Source organism: Symphalangus syndactylus, chromosome 3 (assembly GCF_028878055.3).
Source record: "Symphalangus syndactylus isolate Jambi chromosome 3, NHGRI_mSymSyn1-v2.1_pri, whole genome shotgun sequence".
NCBI classification, from domain to species: Eukaryota; Metazoa; Chordata; class Mammalia; order Primates; family Hylobatidae; genus Symphalangus; species Symphalangus syndactylus.
This window is the reverse complement of record NC_072425.2, coordinates 28,982,188-29,004,755: the sequence shown is the minus strand read 5'-3', so window position 1 is coordinate 29,004,755 and position 22,568 is coordinate 28,982,188.

Here is a 22,568-nt window from a genome sequence, read left to right as displayed (position 1 = left end):
CTGAGAGTACTAGTAACCAAAGTAAATAAGGAAGTTTGACTAATACACTTAAAGTGTCTATAGGGACCAGAAAATTGGGAGGAGGAAGGGGACCATTATTCAGGGCAAGAGAGATGCCCAAGAATCATGGCTCGGTCCTCAGATGCCTGGTCTGGACACCTAATTTTAAACTTCTATAAAACATGTTTGAGATTACTTGGCTAGCCAAGATCAGGATCTAGAGTTTAAGTTCTCCCCAATCAAGGATTATTCCTGATTCATTCCTGTCTCTCCAGTAATTAGCTAGACTTGACACTTAGATGATACTGAGCATGTGTATCCTGAATTATTGAAAGTGGCATTGGAATAATTACACAAAGAAACAGAGAATTAGGAGACAATAAAATGTGGTTTAGACTCCAAGTGCCAATAAACTGCAGGCTCAAGAAATTGGTGATGGATGGAGTATCAAGAGAGATGTCTTGGGAGGAGCACAGTTTGTGCTGGATTTTGATTAATGATAATCCTTCTCATCGGTTTGGTAATTTATAAGGCATTTCTGTATTCACAATTTCAATCTAGCTCACAATAAACTGTGAAGTTGACAGGGCTTATTTATTACCCACACTGTAATGGGGGCAACTGATCCTTTAAAGAATTCACCCACAGATGTGCCTCACTACAGTATTATTTGTGCTTCACGTAGGCATTTAGCCATGACTGCACTCTTAATGTGTTGTAAATGTGAGCAAAAATTAGACAATGTGGTAAATTGCTTGCCAAGATGATCACAATAATTCCACTGTCCTTGTATGTCCACTGTTTTTTTTTGTTTTTGTTTTTGTTTTTTTTTTTTTTTTTGAGATGGAGTCTTGCTCTGTCGCCCAGGCTGGAGTGCAGGCGATCTCGGCTCACTGCAAGCTCCACCTTCTGGGTTCACGCCATTCTCCTGCCTCAGCCTCCCACGTAGCTGGGACTACAGGCCCCCGCGCCCAGCTAATTTTTTGTATTTTTAGTAGAGATGGGGTTTCACCGTGTTAGCCAGGATGGTCTCGATCTCCTGACCTTGTGATCCACCCACCTCGGCCTCCCAAAGTGCTGGGATTACAGGCGTGAGCCACCGCGCCCAGCCCCTGTATGTGTACTCTTTTCAATATGTCTTGGCCACCCTTCCTCTTAAAAAGTAGAGGTTTCTTGCCTCCACTTTGATTTTGGTCTTGGCCAAATTGTGAGTTGCTTTGGTCCAAAAAATATTAGCAAGTGTGGCAATGGCAGAGACTTGAAATGTATTTATGCATCTCACTTTGCACTCTTCCCTCTGATGAAATCCTGACACTACAACTTGTTGGAGCTCAGGTTCACCTGATTGAGAGTCATCCCAGAGAGTAGTCTGCCAACTGCCAGTCCTGAGGGTGAGGCCAACTGAGATCATCCAGCTCTAATCGAATTGCCAGCTAACCTCAGTCATTGTAAGTGACCCAAAATGAACCCAGCAGAATAAACACTCAACAAAAATTGCTGACTCATAGAACTGTGAACAAATAAAATAGTGTTCAAAGCCTCTAAATTTTATAGTGGTTTTTAGAAAATGATGGATAACTGAAACCTAGGATATCAGTAAAACATTTAATAACAACGAAATCCAATGAAACAGTAAACAAAAACAACAACAAAAGCAAAAACACTAGAAGGAGGGCATGATCTATATTTTAGCCTGCCTCTGTATGGTGCTTGTACAAAGAAGAGAGAAGTCATTCTTCTTTTCTGAACACATTTTTAACATAGAGTGTGCATAAAAAATTATCTGATTTTGGTTATGAAGGCAAATATTTTATAGTTCTCAATATTTGTACTAATTATTTTCCCTTATCTACTCAAGGCTGATCAAATAAGAATATTTTCAGCTGAGATTTTTAAGTCAGATATCGTATATTTGGATACACCTTACAGAAGAGAAACACCTTAAATTCAGGTGACCAAATACCTTAATTCACCCGGGACAAATTATCCTATTGTCCCATCCAATTTACAATTTGTTTTGTTGTTATTAAATGTTGTTATTAAAACAAATTAAAAATAGACCCTTCTTGGACTCCCTGTGCCATTAAAAACAGGAGAAAGCTTTTCTAATGAAACTAAGCAGTTCGCAACTATTACTCCTCTCTACGGACAGATGAAAAAGGTGAATTAATATGGAAAAGCACCCATTTCTGATGTTAGGAAACCCTCAAAGCAAATTATTTATGTAGGACCATTGTGCCTGGCATCCACTGAGATATTCATTCCAGAGATCCTGTTGAACCGCAAGTCTCCAAATACCAGTGACTGCGGGAATGGGGTGAGAGGATAGCCTCTAGAATTGATTTGAGGAAAAACGCCTTTCATTACATTCAAGATTGTGATAGCAGAGGGACCGTAACAAAGTCCTGCCTTAAGATACAACGTACGTTTGGTCAAAGAGATCAAAGAAAAGTAAAAGGGGCTTTATAAGAAATAATCACATAATTCACAGTGCTCACAGGGGCACTTCTGAGCACAAAGCACTTAAACTATTAAAATAATTATATAATTTTTCAAATATTTATTTGTTGTCTGACAGACTGGTTTCATTATACTGTCAGACCTATAAAATCATCTTTATAAAAGCTGTTTCCAAAAATTAATTTTTTTAAATAGCTTAAGTTCACATATACCTACAGAAATTACTTTTTAAATTAGTGTATTGATTATTTGAACAGAGGAAATGATAACTTTTATCAGTGGATATTTAGCTAATATAATGACTGTCTTAGTCATATTTATATCTAATTTAGTATAACTGATTTTTTTAATGCTTTTCACTCTCAGTATGGTCCTTTTAGTTTTGATATTTCCACTAAATTGCTTGCAGTTTTTCTCAGAGATCTGCATTGTGGTCAAGAAATTTAAAATTTTTGATACCCTCAATTGACTTTACTTAGTAAACCTTAATATTGAGAAAATACACTCTACAGATGCCAAGACACCTGCAAATCTCAGAGCAATTTATGCTAAGTAGGAAAAATTATCAACTCTATTTTTTCACATTTAAATGTGTAAATATTTCCGCCCAAATATGTTTTACAAGTACTCTTTTCTCTCAATTTAACCAGATGGCTCTTTCAACAAATATTTTTACAAGACAAAAACTTGTAAAGTAAGTAACTCTATTTATGATGCTAAATTTCAGTGCTACAAAATTGTACATCTCTCAATTTCATTCTAATTCAGCACTAAATATAAATTTATCTAACTAACAATAGGATCTTCTTTAAAAGATTGTAGCTACACAACTAGATGCCCCCAAATGGCATTCGACTGTACCTTCTGCCACTGCCCATATTCAAGCACCGTCATCTAGTCGTTTTCTCAAAATAACCTTTACAAATCTCTTGAAATGGTTTCAAGAATCACAGTCTTTAATTTCTATTTTTTTAAATATGCACTTTCACTATTTGATTTTATTAATACTGGAAGGCTTTATCACAAAATTAAAAACCTTTGCCAAACAATTAAAGCAATATATAATTATAGATTTACATCAAACAATAAATTATTTTTAAAAAGACTACAGCAAGGGCACTTCAGACAACTTTCTGTGGAAGGACTACTCAGCCTTTATTTCCCATCCATATTTCATGCACACATCACCTCTTTATTTCTCACTGACCTGCCTGGCCATTTCCTCCATTTCCTGGGCTGTGGCAGGGGCCATGGAATTATTGCATGGTACACCGCTGGCCAGCAGGGGCAGCATTGTTGAATTATTTTTTTCAACAGGAAGGGTAGGTTTTCCTAGACAGTTTTCCTAGACCCTTCCTCCGGACACAGGCAGGGTGGGTTTTCCTAGACAGTCCTGCTTATGTGCTGACTCTGAAAGGAAAATGTTGGTTATTTTGTGTGGAAAGGGTCTGAAAACAACAACAATAACAAAATGGACTAAGGATGATTGTCATTCAGGTGTAACTCTAAAAGGAAGTCTGTGTTAAAGGAAGTCGTCTGCATTCAATATGTCGCATACACTACAAGCTGAGGCCATGGTAAAGTCTGAATATAATGTGTAGGCCTTACACACCTCCCTAATTAAAATGCAACTTTTAATAATGATACTTTACTAAAAAGAAAAAAACCTTGAACAAATTGTAAATTGGATGGGACAATAGGATAATTTGTCCCGGGTGAATTAAGGTATTTGGTCACCTGAATTTAAGGTGTTTCTCTTCCGTAAGGTGTATCCAAATATACAGTATCTGACTTAAAAATCTCAGCTGAAAATATTCTTATTTGATCAGCCTTGAGTAGATAAGGGAAAATAATTAGTACAAATATCGAGAACCATAAAATATTTGCCTTCATAACCAAAATCAGATAATTTTTTATGCACACTCTACCTATGTTAAAAATGTGTTCAGAAAAGAAGAATGACTTCTCTCTTCTTTGTACAAGCACCATACAGAGGCAGGCTAAAATACAGATCATGCCATCCTTCTAGTGTTTTTGCTTTTGTTGTTGTTTTTGTTTACTGTTTCATTGGATTTTGTTGTTATTGTTTTAAGATGTTTAAAACCCTTCAATGGATGCTCCATAGTTGCAAGGTCAATGTTCGAAATCCTCAACTTTTTCCTCAAGGTCCACCATGATCCGGTCCCCATCTATCACTCTAGGCTTCTCTTTTACGGGCTTCTCCTTTATGTTCTTTCTTCTAGCTATGCATGATTATTTTCATTTCTTATAACATGCTACATGCCTATATGACTTTGCATATGCTGTTTCTGTCTAAAATATACTTTAGCTCATGCCTTTTATTCATTTAGCAAGTATTATTTTGAGTGTCTATGATGCACTGGACTATGTGCTAGACATCCTAATTCACTTCTGTATCCCTAGTGTCCAGTATAGGGCCTAAAGCATAGTGTGTTAGTATGTACATAATGGGTAGATAAATAGGCACTAAGTGAATTAGGCATTTTTATTAATTTGAAGAATGTACAGGAAGTGCAATGGGATGAATCACATTTTTCCAGGTTAAAGGGATCACATGAGCAAATAGCATAGAAATAGCCTGATGGATTTCCTTCTTTTCCCCCTTTTACTCTTTGGCATTCTGTCATTTTGGTCTATCACAGCCAAGAAGGGCAAAAACAATAGTAGGAATGTGATCTTGACCTCACACCATATAATCATTCTTAAATTCCAGCTAATTACATAAGATGTCTTAATAGAAAATTAAAAAGCAGATGTTCAGGTGGTTACAAATGACAGTATTGCTGGTGGAAATATGACCCATCTTCAAGGACAAGTTCAAATTTCACCTCCTCCAAGAAGCTTTGCTTCAATATGCAAACCCACCACAAAAGGTTGTGGTCGCTTCTTCCTTCTTGTTCTCCATAACCCGTTATATGTACCTTTATTTATTTTTTTCTTGTATTTGTAGTGATTGGCTTATTCTTGTGTCTTTCCATCCTTTAGCACACTATGAGCTATTTGAGGACAAGGTACCACAACTCATTCGTTTTTGCAGCAGCTGGCAACATGTCCTCAGTATTTGGTAATTTGATTGGAAAATTTAATCTATTATTTGGATGCATTTTAATATCAGAATTCTCACTCAACAGCTTGCAAAATATAGGACTATTATATCTTATATGTGGGTAATGCTTTTCACCCATTTGTCATCAGCCTTCAGCCACATCAATCTGTCTGTGGTTCCTGAAATACACCAAACTTTCTTTTATACTTAATGTACTCCACAGAAATTGGTTCTTCTGCTCATAACATCTGTCTTTTCCCCTGATGTGTGCACTTGTACACACACATACCACACATACCTCCTTCATGGCTGCCTCTTTCTCAACTTTTAAGCCTTAATTTCAAGGTTAGCTGCTCAGATAGGCATTCCTGGACTACTCTACACAGACTCCCATTTCCCAATATCATTATAGCCCAACCCCTTCAGAGCATTTTTCAGTTTGTAACTATATACTTATTGTTTGCCTACTTGTATATGATCTGCCTATCCAACTATATTATAAGTTGCATGTTGGCATGTAGGCCTGTTTTATTCACCACTGTATACCTGATGCTAAGCACAGTATTTGACATATATTCGGTGCTCAATACATACTTGTAGAATGTATGAGCTTCAAAGTGCTTTTACAAAACTTGGTACCTCTTCCAATGCTTCCTGCACTCCTGAAAATTAGAGATGAGGGATGAAGCCATTCTCATTTTACACAGGAGGATGCTGAGCCATAAAGGAATTACTAACTAACACTCCACAATAAATCTGTGGAGAAGCTGTTCCAATCTCCTAGCCTGTAGCCCATTACATACAATTCCAGGTCAGGTCTCCCACTCCTTCTCCAGTTTGTTTCCAGTTTGAAAACAAAGTTAACAAGTGCCTTTAGCATGACTTTGACCAAGGACTTCTCATGAGACACTTTGAGGGATCTCAAATGCCCACTTGGGCAAGCAGCCTTCAATCAGAAGCAGGCACGTGTTGCAGGCTATGAAAGGGGAAACCTTCTCTGTGTCACAGCTGAAAGCACTACTCTAGATATTTAAAGCAAGCCCTCTTTTAAAAAATTAATGACCTGAAAGGGGAGAGAAGAAGCTGCCTATGTAATGTGGAAAGAGGAGCTGAATGACCACAGCCCTGGGCCTTCTCCAGACGATATCATCAGCCTAGATAATAAATTTGTAACAATGTGGCTGAAAGAAAGAAGACATAATTTCAAAATTAATCAAAGAAGCTGGTAGCAGTAGAACCAAAAATAAGGATTTTTTTTAATCTGGTAGGCACAAATCTTCTATCCCCTGGGTAGTTAGATTATCCAGAGAGTAGAGCAGAAACCACAGTCATTTCTGAGTCTTGGAGCCTACCTGTTCCCAGCCCATCAGAACAGGCAGAGTGGCAAGTGGGCCTGTCTCCTTTGTGTGTCTGCTAAACATGCCCTTCTAGTTTAAAAAAGGATAAATTAGAGAAGGCTTAAGTTATGAAAAGTCAGTCACTCACTTAACATGAATCATTACCTAGGGATTCTCATAGATCCTCGTAATTATAAATGTGTGGTAAGTTAAAAAAAAAAGAATGAATGCATAAGGTTGAACGTTTTAATCAAGTATGATGTAATTAATTGTGAAGCACAGATCACTACCTCTTTCACGTCAACTCCAATATTCTGTGGTGATTCCCCTGCCCCACAGATAGACTAGCAGCAAGAGGGCACACATATTTATGACTTGGTCATCTTAGCTAAGCACAGTCAACGGATATACTGGCAAAGTGCATGTTTTTCTGTTACCTTCTTTCTCCAAGCCAATTGTCACTTCTCTTCTAACCTACTGTAGAAATCTTGTGATGGTTTTCCTATCAACATACTTCCTCCCCTCCAATACAATTTTAATAGTCAGTTGGCATTTAAAAATATTAGTTGGGGAGTTGGGGCATGGTGGACCAGGCCTGTAGTGCCAGCTACTCGGGAGGCTGAGATGGAAAGATTTCTTGAGCCCAGGAGTTCCAGACCAGACTGGGGAATATAGTGAGTCCCCATCCCCTCCCTCTGAGAAAAACGTATCTATGAGTTTATTTTTGTTACTGCCTTGCCTAAACACTTAAATGGTTGCCCATTGCTTCTTGAATAAAGACCAAGCTCCTTCTATGGGTGGCCTATTATACCTTGTGTCTTCTGATATTCATCTACCTCTCCTATCTCTCTTTAATTTTCTTGAAATGTAAAAGATGATGTGGCTAAAGTGAACGAGGAAGCCATGTGTCTTTAAGAAAGACACATTTCTATGGTCTCTTTATATCTCTGAGCTTTCACATTTACTGTTCCTTTCATGTGGAATGTTCACTTCCTTACTCAAACCTGGTTAATTCTAATACATGCTTCACCTAAACACACACACACACACGCGCACACACACATCTTTTCTCACAATAACCTGGCATCTCCCTCTCACTTGGTTGACCACTTTCCATTTATAACTGTATGCTAGTTTCTATGACTAATTGTTTAATTGCATGTAAGGTGGGGGTGGAGGGGCAATGCTCATGTTATGTACACTGCTTCTTCCCAGAGATTACACAACAGTGTGGTCAGTAAATATTTGCTGAATGGCTAAAAGAAAATTTACCACATTATTTACGACTTTGGGAAGTCAAAGACGTGAGTTTAGTTCTGAGGAGCCTCAGTACATTACACTATCCCATAACAAAGATGATAATGATGATGAAAATTATGATCACCTACCCTTTATTTAGCCCCTTATACCTAATACTAGGTATTAGGCACTGAGATAAGGATTTTCTCTATATTTCTCACTTAACTCATTCAAAAGTGCTATGAAAACAAAAGCTCAGAAAGATTAAGTGCTTGTTAAAGATCATATAGCTAGAAAATGCCAGAACTTTGGTTTAAAACCAGGGCTACTCAATTTCATAATCTGTTTCTTTTATAGCTCACCACAGGGTGAACTATACTTCTACTTTAGAAGTAGTTTCCCTACAGTCTGAGAATAAATAACTCGAGGAACATAGCCATGGACGTATGGCAGAGATGTGATCCTTGTGGATAAAGGAGAGAAAGTCATGAAGGAGAACGGGGATTTTGTAGAAGAAAGAGTGCACTATGTGATGGTGTGCACATTAGGAGTAAACACGATCTCACTGATATTTTCTTGACAGTAAAAACTGAGTTATGATGGTGTGTTAATATTTAGAAATATTAGAACATAGGGTGTAAGTTGTAAGAAAGAGATTGATATCTGTCTTTTGAAAATCTTGCCAGATGACTGGTGGAGAAAAGTTTAACAGAAATCAAACATCTGGTAGAGATTTTCCCAAACTTGCAACCCTCTTCTTACATACCCCCACTCCAGCCTCAGTAAAGTTCTTCCTGTAGAAATTTCTAAAATTGATGAGAAACCAAGTATTTTTAAAATGAATCAGTAGCTTTTTAAAATCTGTTTTTATTCTTCTAAGGTAGCTTAATAAAAATAACTTTATGAATTTTCTTAATATTTTAAATCTTAGAAAAGTGAACATAAAATATTCAGTGAAGACACATAAATGAATGAAGTTTGCCACTACATTATTCTGAGAAAAAAGGACTTGCTTATCAAATAAATAAACAACTTTCATATCATTTGAAAGAATGTTTAAACACTGTAAGAGAATGAGCTATTCTCAAACACTTTATATATCAACTACTGATAAACTTATAAAAAATCACTGTTTTATATTGACTAAGATATGTCCCTAGAGACACCTACTTGGCAATTTGTTTGAATTAACATATGTTTTTCAAAAGACAATCTACATTTATTTTTAAACTTTGTGTAAAAATATAAACTTTGTGTAATTCAAAGCAATACAGATTTATACCAATAGCTCTGTACTAGTCAAAAATAGGAAGGCTTCAGAATGTTTACATAATGTCTTCCATTTGGAATTCTAACAAGGGCCACAGAATCTAAAGGCTCTCTCTTCCTTCCTTCCTTCCTTCCTTCCTTTTTTTCTTTCTTTCTTTTCTCTTTCCTCTCCCTCCTTCCTCCCTTGTTCCTCCCTTCTTCCCCCTTCCTTCCTTTCTTTTTCTTTCTTTCTTTCTTTCCTTTCTTTCCTTTCTTTCTCTCTCTCTCTTTCCCTTCCTTCCTTCCTTCCTTCTTTCCTTCTCTTTCTTTCCCCAGACATGAGGCTGTTATGAAATATTTATTACATTTAACTGCCTTTAAAAAGAAGTTGTGCTTCTATTAGATGACTTCTGTAAGAATCTAACCCTAGAATTGGCTGAGAATGTTTCCAGATAATATACCTTCACCAAACAAAATTTGTTATTCAAAATAAAGTAATTGAGAGAGTATCACAGATTCTCAAATCAAAGGAACAATTTTGAGAGGAAAACTCTGACCTGGTATTGAGGAATGTGCAGTGCACTTTATCATTGAATCTTTTTTTTTATTTTTGGTAAACATTTTATAATTTATATATAAAATCTCAGAAACCATGTAAAATGACAGAAATATCCACCTTACATTAAGAGTCAAAATAAAAAAAAATCCATACACACTGAATGTAAATTTTAATTATAAAACAAGAATATGAACAAAACATTTTAAAATAATCTCAATTATTTGGCAACTCATCACATCATTGCAAGAGACAAATTTGATCGTAAGAAGTTTAATCTTATGAAAAACTGAAGTTGGACAGTTTGCTCATATGAGAGTTAAAACATGTTTAAAAAAGCACTTGGCAATAAAGCCAGTTTCTATACTGAAATAATTGTGTATAAAACAACATAAAATCCTGAAACTGGAGAGACAGGAGGGACCTAATCTTGAATGCATTTCTCTTCACTGAAAAAGACAATATGGAAAGAGTATTGGTAGAAGCTTCAGAATAGCACATAGAAGAGGAATGAACACATATCATTGAATCTTAACAGCAACCTTTTAGCTGGCCTGGTTATTCAGATGGTGACAGAAGCTCAGTATTCTGATGGAGCAAGGCCAAGGTTACATATTGGAAGGAGCTCAAGCACAACTCACACCCAGGTCTCCCAGGCTGTGAAGACCAACCTAACTTGCCTTTAACCAACTATAAAGACATTGCAGCAGTAAGGTGAAAGCATAAGCAAAGGAGTGATTAAAATGCCCATGATATTTCCTCGCTAAAGTTCAACTTCCTTTGCACCAATGTCAAAAACCGTTGCTGAAATAAACAATATCTTGCTTATTTTTTACATTAGATTAATTCAACATTTCAAAGTTAAGAACATATAAAAAAAGATTAGAATAAGATTTACATACTGAATATCACCAACTGCCCAAATCAATACTAGACAAAAATGTTGAAGATTTTCGTTTTAAAACTGAACAACAAAAATAAAGATTTAAAACAAAATCAAGAAAATAAAATGTTACTTTCATCAAAAGCCTTTGAATTATCTTTTTCCCCATGATAAACCTATCCAATATAGCCTTCTTAAGTATAATTTGAGTTATCGCTTTCCTCATCAATAAAATTCCTACATAACAGTGCTGCCGCGAGGGTTAGAGGAGATAAAGTATTTGAGCACAGTGCACTTGGCCTGGTTCATGAAAAGCATTCAGTCAATGTTTGTTCCTGTGCCTTTGTTCTATTATTTTCTGTTCATTTCCATGTTCAGACCAATAGTGACATTTCAGGGATAGTATAATAGCAACAGATAATGGTGACGATATTGCAATGTGTCCAAATGAAAAAGCATTCAACAAGATTATGCTTTATGACCTGTAAATTTTCCATGATTATTCATGTTCATCTAAAGGGAATGTTAGAGGCTTCCTGATCCAAAAGCCACACATTACAGGTTCAGAGATTGGAGATGGCTTTCCTAAGGTCATCAGTGTTTATGTGGTAAGTGTTTAAGAAAAGTTTATTTTGAAGAGGTCTGGAGTGTCATAATATTCTTGATAGTTCATTTTCAGAAGACCTAAAGTGACAAAAAATTTAATTCCAGATTAGGATCTTGAACTCCATTACATAACTTAGCCACCTTAAAAATTCCACTTTGCCTATTGGATTCTGTTTCTGAATTCCATGCTTCTTAAACCTGGCCATAGTCAACCAGCAGAAGGCAACCCAATTTCTTTTCTAAATTCCACTACATATTGGCAAGAGTATTGAATTTTTATGAATGCAGACCTGTTTGAGGTACTGATAATAAAAGACTAAAAGGAACCATTGAGTTGCTAGCCATGCATTTAGAAAGATTTATCAGTTCCTTAAACACAGTGAAATAAATATTGCTATTCTCCATGATAATTAAGACAACAAAGTTGCTAGAAGGAGCCTGATAGATTACCTTCCCAACACAGTTGTGGTGTAGATGGGAGGACAGAGGTTCACCCAAAGAAGAGGTGTAAGTTGCCCAAGGTCATACAGTGAATCATGACAAAGCAAGAACTAGAATTCACAACTCTTGGGTCTCTAGTAACTAAATAGGCAAAAATACATGCATGCATACGTACATAAACATTCCCTAGAAAAGCATTCTTAGGCCACTTGTAATTCACTTTGACATCTTCTTTGCACAAATCCCATTGTGTAGCTATGACCAGAACAGGAAGAGAGTGACATCACTTCTAGAACATCTGCCCCTAGTGGATAGCATCAAAGACCCTAGCCAAGGACACCTCAGATCTCCTTGGACATGCTGGTTCAGCTACTTGCTTGGCTGCCATCAGCCTGACTCACAGCTTCAGAAATGGCAAGATGTGCACAGTAAGGAATGGAACAAAGTAATGCCCAAAGCTGAGTTGAGTTTGCCAAAATCATCCCTAAACCCCTTTAGCTAATTGGATATTGCTGGAGGGGACCTCCATTCTGCAGCTGAGCAACAAAAACGCCTCCAATGAAGACTTAACCTCCCAGAAGTGAGCTGAAATCATTTCTGGCAATGTAATACTCCTTGTTTATTTTTAGACCAATAAAACAGAACTCATTGACTGACTGCTGGGCTCACACAAATTATTTGGAAGCTACAGCTCTAAAAAGATGTCTTCCAAATAAGTGTTTATTAATTTGTCCCTGTCTACATTATTAAGAGGTTAATTAAGGTATTCACCGAGCACTGCTTTATTATTTTGTTCACCAAATATTTATTGAATTAACTTCAATATGCCAGGGGCTATGTTAGATCCTAGAAAAATGTAAGTTAAGAACACCTTATTCAATCTCTTCTAGGTGTCTATGGAGATGCACCTTTGAAAATGTAACTAATAATTTTTCTATGGTTCTAGAAAGAGGGGATTATGTCAGTACCAGGAGAGTACGCAGTAAGTTTACCTAACCATTCCAGGAGGTGGTGGAGAGGTTTTAATCAGGGAAGCAACATTTACGATGAAACCTCAAAGGGAAGTTCAATAAAAAGTGAGAAGGATGTTTCAGTCAGAGGAAAAGATATAAAAAAGATCCAAAGATGAGAGAAGACTTGGAAAATGTGAGGAACTGAAGGGAATTATCATGTCTGAAGCAATGCGATGAGACTGGGAAAACAAGCAGAACCAAAATTATAAGGAGCCTTGAAGGCCGCACTAGGAAACTTTGACTTAATCTCAATAACTAATAAAAGCAAAAAATGGTTGGGAGCAAGAGTGGTATAATCTTATGTTCGTCATATACAAGTCAGTTAGACTGCAGGGGAAGAGTTATTTAGAATTGTAATGACACGGGGACTAGTTAGAGGCTGCCTTAGTAATCCATGAGAGAACTGATGCTGAGCTGAGACCCAAGACCAGCATGCATAGGGACAAGTGGAACTTTCTGAGTTCCTTCAGAACCACTCAAGCAGGAAGAAGCAAAGGGCTTCCAAGGAAAGGATAATCGCCAAAGTGAATAGTGACTCCAGAAGACTTCTGGAAGAATGACACATTTGGGTGTCATGAACAAAGAAGAGAACCAAGAGAACTGGAAAAACATTTTAAGTGGAGGGAATGGGGGTAAGAAGTCCTACATTGTGTTTAAGGAGCAGTGAGTAGTTATGTTTCAGGAAAGTTGTTAAGTGCCAGGCCTAGGAACTTAAAGAATAGCTTAGGGGCCTGGCACAGAGGCTCATGCCTGTAATCCCAGCACTATGGGAGACCGAGGCAGGCAGATCATGAGGTCAAGAGATGGAGACCATCCTGACCAACATGGTGAAATCCCATCTCTACTAAAAATACAAAAATTATCTGGGCGTGGTGGTGCATGCCTTTAGTCCCAGCTACTCAAGAGGCTGAGGCAAGAGAATTGCTTGAATCCGGGAGGCAGAGGTTGCAGTGAGCTGAGATTGCCCCACTGCACTCCAGCCTGGTGACAGAGACTTCACCAAAAGTCTCAAAAGAAAAGAATAGCTTATAGTAGTAAGTGAGTTATTTAATAATAAAGAAATTGTTTATTTTTCTTGTTTCTTGTTCATTTGCTGAGTGGGTGTGTGTGTGTGTGTGTGTGTGTGTGTGTCATTAGCAAATGCTTTTGTTCAAAATTTATTTTTAGTCTTTTTGAGTCTCTTTTATTCAGGAATAACTCTTGTGAACCTTATATTAATAAACTTTCTTCTTTTTAAAACTCAACTTAGTAGTACTTTAACTTTAAAAAAGGACTTATCTAAGCTATATCCCTGCCATATTTTTTGTTTCTATATCTGTCTTAACTTTTTGTTTGCTCATGCTTTTCTGTTCTCTAATACAAAAATAGACCTTAGACTAGGAAATATGAACGTTTATTTAACATTATTGAAGTAACCTAACTTACACTAACAACCGCTATCACTTTCAGTACTGCAACTTTAATAGAATAATTTCTCTTAAAATTTCACAGGACATACAGATGTCCATTATCATCATTATCATTAACACTGTTACAGCCATTGCCATACAAAAAGAAGATATAGAACATATAACTATTAATCAAGAGAACAAAAAATTTTTTTGCACGTTATGTAATTGTTCTCTTAGAAAATTCAAATTATTAAAACTTTTAAAACTACCACAAACTATTATTAAATTCCCCCAATTATATAAAACTGAATTTGATAAACTATTAGAAAAAATAAAACAAAGGTAGATCCTTGCCTAATTTCAGAGTATAATAAAATTTCACTTGGAGTTAAGATTTGACTAAAAAAGTAAGAAAAGAGGAGGAAGGAAGGGAGGGAGGCAGAAAAAAAGGGAAAAAAACATTGGAATGAATGAAACCACAAGAAAATAGAGATTAATATTTTTACATCTTGAAATTCCAAAACATTTTTATATATGACATCGATGGTAGAAATCATAAGGAAAAGGAGTGATATTAATGATTATATCAATTTTAACTTTATTGCTAAGGAAAAGACCTAACATCAACATGCTTAAAACACAAATAACAAAGAGCTATTACCAATTCAAATTTAACAATAAATCTCAACAATGATATAATTACATTCTTACAAGAAAAGAATGCATGTATTTCAAAAATTCTGGAATGACTTTCAACAAAACATGAAAGAATATTATCTTTGAGTTGTAATATAGTGAGTAATTGAAAATCAATTTAAGATTTCTGCCTTAGTCCATTTAGGTTGCTATAACAAAATACCATAGACTGGGAAATGTAAAAACATCATAAGTTTATTGCTCACAGTTCAGGAATCTGGGAAGTCAGGACACAAAGTCAGGGTACCAGCAGATATGATGTCCAGTGAGGGCCCATTCCTCGTAAATGGTGCCTTCTGTGTGTCTTCACGTAGCAGAAGATGTGGACAAGCTCTCTTGGCTTTCTTTTATGAGGGCATAATTCCATGCATGAGGGCAGAGCCCTAAAGAACTAATCACCTTCCAGAGGTCCCACCTTAAAATACTGTCAGGTTAGCATTTAAGTTTCAACATATGAATTTGGGGGCATGGGGGCACAAACATTAACACCACATCATATCGTTACCTCCATTTTCCTTTTTTTTTTCTAAAATGAACATTCATCATGTGAACATGTGTGTGTGTGACCCTGTGCCTGCTTCTATGTGTTGAGGTGATGTGTAAAATAGAGATCAGCCCATAGAAGATACTCAGTAATTGTTACATCTCTTTCATTTATTCAGACATTCATTCAGGGACATATAATAAATGATTATATTGTGGTATTTCATTATATGATGTTATGAAGTGTTAGCTAAAATAAGATAAAATAAACAATAGAATAATTTCTATCATTAATCAGAGAAGTTTCTACTAAATCCCTACTCTATGGCAGACATTGTACTAAACGCTCAGGACATATTGGTGAATAATATGAAGTCCCAGCAATGGAAGAGGGCATAATTTGGTGACAGAAGTAGCTGTACAAAGGAAAAAAAAAAAACCATAATACAATGTGGTAAGTGATAGGACAGAGGCTGCACAAAGTGCTAGTGAGCAGAGACAAATGAGGAATTAACTATGCTCAGGAAAATCAGGGAAGGTTTCCTAGAGCAGATAACAACTAGTCTGGGGTCTTTCCATGGTTGGGAGGGAAAAAAAAGATAACAAAAGAGCTTTTCAGGTATAGGGAAAAACCTACCCTTCTTTGTCTGGAGGATTGAAACTTCCTGGGGAGAGAAAGGCAGAGAAAGCCCCTGAAGATACCCTCCCTGACCCACGGCCAAGAAGAGAGCCTCGGTGTCTACAGCACTCTCCATCTGGGCATCTCACATCAGTCCCAAAATTACTTCTATTGGGGGAAAAAAAAGAAGAAGAAGGAACCCATGTGGGTTTGGAAGGTGTTTTCCTGTGAATCACTGCTCTACAACACCCAAACAGAACCTCAGGCAGAGGCAGAATGGGATTTCCCTAGCGCCAGCCAAAATAAAGGTTTGTTCAAACCTAAGGTTTAGAGGAGAAAAATGAGGACTTTGTCAGTCTGATGCTGGTATAATCAACCTCATCTTTGTCAATTCAGTCGTACTGTTAGTATATAGATTCTAAAGGACTTGGAGCAGTAACATAGTTGGGGTGGGCTACGGAGCAGGATTTCAGAATTAAAGAGACTGTGGGTTGAGCCCTTGACTGTTTTAGAGATCTTTGTTCTAATATCAGTTCTACTATTGTCTTGTTTGGGGAAAATCTTCCCTTTGCACACTTTTTTTCGTCTTAAAATATGGCCGTTGGATTATACTTCTTTGCGTGATTCTTAAAGCTAGGATTCTAAAAGTCTGTTTAGATGCACTGCAGCCTAATAGATCTCTACAGATTTGCATCATTTACTGGGAGACCCAACCATGTTGGCCAGACCATGACAAGACCTGTCTTTGCAGGAGACGGGTGAGCTCACATCTTCACAGGTACAGATGCCCTTTGGTGATGGATTGCATTATTTGTCCACAATTCTTCCTTCCCACCCTGACCTTGACATTCTTCTTGTAGGTCAGGGTGCTTTTCTTGGTTCCAATAACTTGAGCTGACTCTTATCACTGACTTGGGCCAATAGAATATGGGCAGAAGTAACTGTGTGTGTCAGCCTTAGTCAATTAGCCTTAGGAGACATGGCAAGTGTGTGTTAGCCTTTTGGAGCTTCTTTCCTCCACCAGGAGAATAGTATACCCCATAGCGTTATTGCTGCTTCAGCCTGGGTCATGGAATAAAGACATGTGGAGCTGACCTGAACCCATTCCTAAGCCAAGACCCCAGTATAGCACAGCCAAGCCTAGCAGAGCTCAGTCATATGATGATATACAGATTCACATATATACCACGACTGAATTTCAGCAACCTGTGAGCCTGAAATATATTTTTACTATTGTAAACCACAGATTTAAGGGTTGTTTGTCATGCAGCAGCATTATTTTAGCCAAAAGTTGACTAATGCAGTAATCCTTTTTGGATTAGATTCCATAGATTGCCGTATAGTACTGTGAAATGGGGCACTGCGTTAATTTTCTATTGCTGTTATAACAAATTAGCAGATTTAGTGGCTTAAACAACACAAATTTATTACAGTTCTGGAGGTCAGAAGTTTGAAATAGGTCTCACTGGACTAAATTAAGATACTGTCAGGGATGCATTCCTTCAGAAAGCTCTAAGAGAGAATCCATATTCTTCTCTTTTCCATGTTCTAAAGATGACCAGCAGGCCAAGTGCGGTGGCTCACGCCTGTAATCCCAGAACTTTGGGAGGCTGAGGCAGGTGGATCACGAGATCAAGAGTTCAAGACCAGCCTGGTCAAGATGGTGAAACCCCCGTCTCTACTAAAAATACAAAAAATTAGCCGGGCATAGTGGTGGGTTCCTGTAATCCCAGCTACTCAGGAAGCTAAGGCAGAGAATTGCTTGAACCCAGGAGGTGGAGGTTGCAGTGAGCCCAGATCATACCACCACACTCTAGCCCGGGCAACAGAGTGAGACTCTGTCTCAAAAAACAAACAAACAAAATAAAAAAAAAAAAAATAACAAGACAAAAAAAAACAGCATTCCTGGCTCTTGAGCCTTCCTCCAATCACCAACACCAGCAATGTTCTTTTTATGCTTCCCTCTCTCTGATTCTTTTCTTCTGCTTCTATCTTCTAGTTATAAAGATACTTGTGATTATACTGCACCTACACAGATAATTGAGAATAACCTTCCCATCTCAAGGCCAAATATCAGCAATCTTAATTTCATCTTCAGCATTAATTTCTCTTTGATCTGTAGCCTAAATATTCACAGGTTCCATAAATTATTAAGGGGCCACACTGGGGGTCGGAGGGGGTATTATTCTGCTTAACACAGGAACCATGGCTAACCCTGTACTCATAGAAGAGCATAGTGGAAGAAGTATTTATTTATGTGGCTCTTGCTGATTGCTCAACACTCCAGCCTAGAAAGCAAATCAAAACAAAGACTAGGTGTAGCAAATGCTTTTGGTGCCCCACATTTTATACCCTTAGCCTATCTCTTACCTTAGTGCAGCTGTGATGGACAATTCAAAATGCTCTCAAAATGCAACACGCAATAAAAATTCACCTTCAGTGGTACGCCACAATATCCCTCCACATTTCTTCCTCATGGCCTTCTCTGGAACTGTGGAAGTGTACTCAACTCTTATGCAAGCCTAGCCTTGACCGGTTTGGTGGAAGCCCCCAGCCTTCTGGGAAGAAGGGACCAAGGTTCAATTTTTAAGATTCCTCCAAGGGTGTCAGCAGGACCACAATAATTATAAATTCAACAGCCCACAGTTGACTGGCTTTTCCTCATTTCCTGCTTCTCTCTCTCCGTTCTCACTCTACTTCTTAGGATCATCACCCAATTAAACTGCCTGATACCCAGTCCTCAGACTCTGCCTTCGGAGGAGACCAAGCTTAAAGACAGAACAATTGATATTGATGGAATTGACTGAGCAGCCATGTCTTAAGGTTGAAAGAACCCTAAAGGACATCTAGTCCAGCTTGTATGAGACTATCTGGTCCAGCTTGTGTGAATCAGCAAAGTTTATTCTATAACATCCCTTACTGTGAATTGTCTATTCTCTGTTGATGTACCTCCAGGGATGGGAATACCACTTTTGTGGGCAAATCTTTCTAATGTAAGATAGCTGTCAATGAAAATTTGCTTCCTTGAGAAAGGCTCTCATTTTCCCTAGTTTATGTTTTTAAATGCATCCATAATGTTGTATATTCTTCCTTATTAAAATACTCTGAGATTTAGAGACAAAAAGTGATGCAACCTAAAACCTTTCTTTGTTTATGTTATTGCCCCATGGCTTTTGACCATACCACACATAATCAGATATTTTTACTATTGATGGAATCTTCTTTTAAGTATAAACAGTTCATAACTCAACTGTTTCATGAGCAAACATTGGATTTTTGCTTATGTAAAACAATGTGAATTTTTTTCTTAAAAATGCGGATTTCAAAAAACCGTCTATGTCACTTGTTAGCTCTGTCTCCTTAGGGAAGTGTTTCACTCACCAATCATCAGTTTCTTCATCTGTAAAATTAGGATAATGATACTCACATCAGAAGGTTGTCATGAGGAGAAAATCTGTTTCCTAATGAACTACCTGGAAAAGCCTCTGAAATGTTATGCTCAAATAAATGATTCAACTTTGGTTCAAACCTCTAACCAAGGAATGGAACTTCTTCACATGGGACTCAAACAAGATTTACAATACATTACGTGTTCACTTTGAAATGACAAAGGCCATGGTTAATTGTAGTGCTAAATGTTTAATGTGTCCTTTAGTTTGATCTGGTTTTTGATAATATGAATCAATCCTATTGCATGGGACCAAAATACTGTTCCATGTGCTGACATTTTTGCAGTCTGCAAATCCTGGGTTTTGCCACACTTGTCCATTTAGCACCTCCCTTATATAATAAAAGTATAGCAGATTTCCTTTTTGATCATTATGTAGAAGGAGAAAACTGAGGGTAAGAGGGAAAAGTACTTATTGCTTCCGTGAACTGTTAGCAAAAAGCCAGTTGAGGATATGAGGCAGAGCAGTACTGACCAATCATACAGCCAGTGTAAAGGTCCTGAGGCCAACCTTGGCCTATTCTGAGTAGCACAAACACTGATGTGTCATTACACAAGTGAGTAAGGGGAATAGTGGTAACAGAAGAGGTCAGAGAGATCAGCAGGGGTCCGATTATACGGAACTTTTTAGGATATGGGGAAAAGTTTACAGTTTACTTTTAGTATGATGGGAAATCTCAGGAGGTGTTTGAAGAGGAGAGTGGCAAGATCAGATTTCTGTGTTTTAGATCACACAGTGTCGTTAATTGAGTGTGGAGAGTGAGTGTGTCCCAGGGAGACTGGTTAGAAGGTGATCACAGTAGTCTATGTGAAAGATGATGATGGCTTGGAATAAGCACATTAAGGGTAAAACCCAGAAAGGTTCAAGACATATTTTAAAGGTAATGCAGTTAAAATATGGGATTGAATTGGATGTAGAGTGTTAGGGAATGCAAGGAATCAAGGAGGACTACTGCATTTTTGGCCTGAGGAATACAGAAAACAGTGATTTCATTCATTGAAAGTGGGAAACTATGTAGAAACCATGAGGAAGTCCCATTTTGGAGATATTAGATGTAAAATGTTTATTCAATATGTATGTAATATTTTTATATATTTACATATATGTCACTTATGCAACTGAAAGTATGAACCTGAAGATAATTGGTGAGGTCACACTAAGCGGAAAAGATATGTTGATATCACCAGCATATACATGGTATTTAAAGCCCGTAATCCAGCCGGGTACAGTGGCTCATGCCTGTAATCCCAGCACTTTGGGAGGCCGGGGCAGGCAGGCTGCCTGAGGTCAGGAGTTCAAGACCAGCCTGGCCAAGATAGCAAAACCCCGTCTCCACTAAAAAGTACAAAAAAAAAAAAATTAGCTGGGCATGGTGGTGGGCACCTGTAGTCCCAGCTACTTGGGAGGCTGAGGCAGGAGAATAGCTTGAACCCAGAAGGCGGAGGTTACAGTGAGCCGAGATCATGCCGCTGCTGCACTCTAGCCTGGGTGACAGAGCGAGACTCAGTCTTAAAATAAATAAATAAATAAATAGTCCATAAACCAAGATGACTATTCAGTGAATATGTGTGCTAAAGTAGAAGAGGACCTGAGACTGAGGCTAAGTCTCCTCAGGTTGTGGAAGAGGAATTCAAAGTCAGTGGAGGATACAGAGAAACTGAGGCCTGTGAAGTAGGGGGAAATCAAGAGAGGGCAGCAACTTGGGAGTTAATTGGAGAAAGTATTTCAAGGAGGGTGTAGGTAACAGTGTCCAATGATGCTGATGTAACAAATAACAGGAGGATTGAGAATAAGCATAATGCACATCTAGCCTATCAGTGTGCTCTGCAGGAAAAAGAACTCTTTCATTTTGTTCAACCCACTTCTCAAACTTATTTGTCATAACAGCACTTTTCTTATTAATATCAATGACCATGCCTCAGAGTAGTCAGTTTGTAAAATGTTGGTCTAGACATAAGGAAAGGAGAAGGACTGAACTCCCGTAACTCCTATTCTACCTGTTTCTTCCATTTTTGTTAAGAAAGCCCCATGAAAATCATCAAGAAAGACAAGATGGCATGCATTCTTGCAAATGTGTGTGGCCGTTCTGTCTGATTTCGATTGGGCAAGGCCTGGTTTCTTGGGCATGAGAAGACCTCACATATGAAAATTAAGCCACAAGCAAAATCCAAACCACAGCATTCAGAGGTTGCCTTGTCACAAGCCAGGTCCGAAGTTTGGCAGGGGTGCCTGAGAGAACCTTATGAAGGGTGGGCAATACCTTGCCTGGCCTCAGCACTACCCTCCCTTCCCAGAATCCAAAGTTCTACTGTTACTTAGGGAAGTGTCAGGAAAAAAAAAAAAATTCTTTTCCAGATCATTGGCAAATGTTTGCTCAGATCTATTTTTGGGTCGTTAGCTCAACACTGCTGTCTGTTCTTCCCAAAGAATTAGAAGAGTGTTTCAAAAACACATTTATTTGCATCCCTTTCTTTTTATTCCTCTATTGCCCCCTATTTGCTTTTATTACTTTTCTCTGTCCTTCTTTATTTCTTTATCTGTTTGGATTCAAGATGGATTGTGTCTGTCACCGCATGGAAAAGGCCTGTTGTAGCCAGAGCAAAGAGGGGTTGCTTTGCTATAGCACTGATCCTTGGCTTTCTTCGCAACCATTGCAAATGGCTAGGTAATTGCATACAACCTGCATAAAAACAGCTATGCAGCTGCAACCAATGTAGAAACTTCCACCAATGAAGTCAGAGCCACTTATCCCTGCTCAAAGTTATGCTCGTGCTCACTAATGACACACTTTTTGTGAGACAGGATCTTTGCTAAAAAAGCAAAGGGCTGGGGATGTACAAGTAATGAAAATATAGCTGCAAGTTTCCATGCAGGTAGCCATCACAACATTCTCATGGAATCCTTACAATCGCTCCTTAAGGTACAATGTAAACATCATTCTCCCCATTTTATAGTTAAGGGAAACTGAGGTATATTGAAGTGATAGGACTTGCCCACACCAATCACAACTGGGCTATCAGCTCAGGCCTTCCTTTCTCTCTGGCCCAGGGTTTTCACATGTTGACTTGAGGAGGGGTAGA